Source organism: Stegastes partitus, unplaced genomic scaffold (genome assembly GCF_000690725.1).
Source record: "Stegastes partitus isolate 25-593 unplaced genomic scaffold, Stegastes_partitus-1.0.2 Scaffold332, whole genome shotgun sequence".
NCBI classification, from domain to species: domain Eukaryota; kingdom Metazoa; phylum Chordata; class Actinopteri; family Pomacentridae; genus Stegastes; species Stegastes partitus.
The window spans coordinates 252,916-257,441 of record NW_007578063.1 but is presented as its reverse complement, the minus strand read 5'-3'; positions in this window follow the sequence as shown (position 1 = coordinate 257,441).

The window sequence follows — 4,526 nt, the reverse complement described above, 5'->3', positions numbered from 1 at the left end:
CGTCAAATCTTTTGACTTTTTTCTCTGTGTCTGTTCCTCTTGGTGGAAGAACTCGGATTCCGTGTCTTTCTTCTTCACTTTTCACAACTTCAGCTCCGCCTTGTGAATAACAATTCGTACGGGAACTGTGTGGCGGCGTGGTGTAATTCACAGCGTTACACAGCACCACAATGATGATGATGATGATGATGGTCTGGAAGGATGTTTACAGCTCACACACTGCATCTTACCCCTGCAGTGATAAAACATATTCTTTCATGCATGTCTCTGCAGCGGTGTGGTGAGCTGGGGAGACGACAAAAAACAAAACAAATAATCATCAAGATCTCGGTGGTGTTTGCGTTCAGCGTGTTTGTTATGTCCTGCCTACACTGTTTGCTCAGGGTACAGCTGCACACCCTGCTGACTTGCCAATTAGGCCTACACATTTTGTTACGCACCCTGCTGATTTTCCAATTACACCTACACAGCCACACACACCGCTGACTGTAATTAGGCCTACGCGCTCTGTGCGACTCACAGATGTGCATATCAATGTGCGACCGCCGAGGTTACCGCTCACGATTGCGGGGATGTCAAATTCCAGCTAGAAATCGGTCAAAAATGAAGGTGAGGACGGATGGGAAACGAGCGAATGTGTTGTGTTGTTCACGTAGTTTTCCAGCAAAGTAAAATAAATGTGTGGTCAGATGAGGGTAACTGCAGAGTTTATGTTACCATGTTTACTCAGCCCTTCTCGTTGCTCTAAATGCAACACCATTGTACAGAAAATGAGATCAATACATAGCGAGATAACAAGAGGCATCTCTCCAGACCCTCAGAACGCCTCAGTGCCTTTGACATTGTGTGACTGCCAGGACGTAAATAAGAATCAGACCTACGCTCATGCACATACATCCTCAGAAATCAACAAATCCCCTCCAGTTTCATATAATTCATCTTTAAAGCTCATTTTTTCCAAGTCTTCCAGTCCACATAGAAACAGTGACTCCCTTTTAATGGAAGCTGTAATGAATCATAAACCCATTTTCTTCTGTTTGTGCTTCTCTGTGCGTCCACCTGGGGGCTCTCTGCTCCCACTCAAACCAGCAAAATGAGATTTTATGGACCTGGCTTTCAACCCCATCTAACGCCACAGATTTTTCTCCCCCCCTCCTCCTCCTCCTCCTCTTCCTCTCTGTCTTTATTGTACATTTTATTCCTCATGGTTTTAATTTCATTATCTCCCTCCCCGCTGCTGTACTTTCCTCACTCCATCACATAATTCTCAATCGGTTATTACATTCTGGGCATTAACAGTAAAATATTTAAAACCTTTCAGCATGAAATATGAATAATGTGAAACGTCTCCAGCTAGATATTAAAGCTGGAGGAGACAAAAGGACGTAAAGGGAATAATTAAATTTTCTCTTAGATCAACAGTTCTTTTTTTTTTTTTTCCTTCCCAGCAGCCAACAGCACCCTCTGATGGTCGACACTGTTATTGCAAGCAGTTGGAATATTTTTTCCGGAGCCTATCAATGCAGCACACTCCTCCGTGTACTACATATGTTACAGATGTTGACTCCTCTCCTCCGTGCACACGGGTTTCTGTTTGGACTCGGGCGAAGATGTTGACTCAGAGTCGACATCTGAAGACAGTGAAAGAAAACATTGTTCTGATGCAACAGTTATTGCTGCAGGGCTTAGTGGAGTAAAGCCTGCTTTTGTGTTCGAAACACTGTCTGATTCATGGTCACGCTATAGATACCGGAATGAACAATGCGTCCACGTCAGATGCATTCAATTAACTGGGTTAGGTGGAGGGTGTCTGCATGCCATGTTCGTGTGTGTGTGTGTGTTTACCGCTGAAGCACTGCATCGCTCTGGAGTTTAAGTGTTTGCATTCTGGCCAGGCAGGTATAAATGTTTCAGCCTGTGCATCAATTCCAAAGAGAGCTGACTTTCTTTGCCTCGTCAACTTTTAAATGTATCATAGTGTGTGTTGTTCTGCCCGATTTGCACGGCCCCTCACACACACCGACGCTAATATAACGTTAAAATATGTCTAGCAGCCAGCCTCTCGTGCATGCAAAGTCATGTTTTCTTTTGTGAGAGTGTGAAAATGTTCCTAGTTTCGGATTTGGAAAGTTGCGATGGTGAGATGGATGAGAGCTGGCAGTGCGTGGAGCTCAGCTGTGGAGAAGGGAGTCAAATCAAGGAGAGTACCCACTGGCACTGTTTCAGCCTCTTCATTAATCAGATTCATCATAATGAGTGTGTGTGTGTGTGTGTGTGTGTGTGTGTGTGGATGTGTGTGAGGCTGCAGGACAGAAAGACAGGGACAAGATAGATAGATAGATAGATAGATAGATAGATAGATAGATAGATAGATAGATAGATAGATAGATAGATAAGATAGATGGATGGACAGATGGATCATGTGTTGGGGAGTCATCAGGGGGATACAAAGACAACTGTCTGGTGTCACACTCACTCCCCCCTTTGTGCTTTTTCATAGATTTGATAGGACATGGACCGGGTGTAAACAAGCTGTAAATTATCCCAAAGCTGGCACACGCGGTCAGGTTTAATCTGCAGAGGAGGGTGGATGAGGATGGCACAAATGTTGGAATTGTGCACACATTGTGGGACACAGTCACCGTCCTCCTCCTCCTCCTCCTCCTCCTCCTCCTCGTCCTCACCTCCATTCCTATCATTCGAGTGCTGCAGCACTGGAGGGCTTCACTCCCATAAAACATCAACGAATGAGAGCCCCTGACAGCTCCTCACGGCCCTGCACCACTCAACAGATGTGAAATAGCCTGATAGGCTCCCCAGAGAGATGAAGAGCTGGATGGGGAGGAAAGAGGGGAAGGAAAGGTAGAAGTGAGGAGCAGCGAGGAGGGGAGGGGGAGAAATCAAGAAAGGTGTGATGTAAACGTCTGCATGCGCCGAGCAACGAGAGCCGACAGGTTAAACGGCGATTCCTCTGAGCGGTTTGCACATTCTGATGATTGTTTTACGGTTGTTTTAGTGAATGTGAAGAAGTCTCGCTTCTGGGTTTGTTTGGTTTGTTTTGCATTTAATGAAACAATAACAGTGAGTGTAATGGAGCAGCAGCACCCTCCAACGAAGACTGATGACACTGCAGCCTCTGTGTAGCAGCTCAGGAGGGGAGAGGACAGGGAATATCTCAATCTCAACTTTTCATGAATTTTTTAAATGTTTGGCTTCATTCAAAATAAATAGGTCACATAAATTTCCTGCTTTCCTTTTTTTGTTGTTGCCTAAGATAGAATCAGTTAAATATATAGAATAACATAATAATTATAAAGTTCTAATCAAGTTAATTGTGACACATTTTTAATGGAATTTTAATTAAATTTTCACTTTTGTTTTCACTTCAGTTGACTTCATATGTATAACCACATCACCAAAATTTATTGAATTATTTATTTTATTTTATTTTTGATTCATTATACATACGCAATAATATAATTATTATTAAACTATAATTAATTTAATTAATTTAGATTTTTTAAATTTAATTTTGGCATTTTTTTTCAGTTGACATCTTAATATGCATCATCATATAATTTATCGAATAATGTTTTTACGGCAGGTACTGTTTATTTACATTTTGGTGTTGTTCATGTAATAATAATAAAACTTCATATTGACAGTATTTGACCTCATAATAAAATTCCCAATTTAAAGTCAGTATAAATTTCCTCAAAAACAATAATCATTTAATAACCATATACGAGCTGAAATGCAACACGGAGTTGAAACTAAACGAGTAATATTTCTAGAGTGCAAGCTGAAATGATTATGAAATTGTGTAACCTTGCACAGGTTTGCTCTGATGGGGTTGGATAACTGTTCAAATGCAGCGCTGAATGAAGTAATTGTGCCTGAACTTGTTCGTCATTATTTGGTCATGAAAGCAATCCGTCTGCTTTTAGTGTGAACATGGTGAAACAAAATACTAAAAATTCAAAAGATTTCCACTGCAGAAATGTAGCGATGGCAGTCTTTCTGGACACGGTTGTGAAAGAAGGTGTAGGTGGTGGATAGAGCGAGGTTAGAGTAACGGATAAAAGGGTTTATTTGTGTGTTTAAAATGAACTAAATGCTGTCCAAGGTCCATCTGGCCAGGACTGATTTCATTACAGTATCACATCATGTTAAAGCGTTGTGCTGCTATTAGATCCATGCTGATCGTGTGAAGGAATTCCACTTTGGCCTCTTTTTTTAACTGTTCCACACCAGCTGTAGAATGTAAATAAGTACATTCGCTCTGCTTCACACTGTGTGCACGGGTCATTATTTCTATGCACATTTTCCAACTCTGAACCATATAAACTCAAATGCTAATCAGATTTAATCATTTTCAGATGTATTTATGTAATGAGAGAAGGTTGCCTAAAGAGATTAAAGACCCACTCTGGTGGATTCTTTTACCTCGTTAATGTCCTCATGGTGTTGTTCTTATATGCTTAAAGACACACAATCTGTTAAGTGAGAAGTCGATACCATGACTG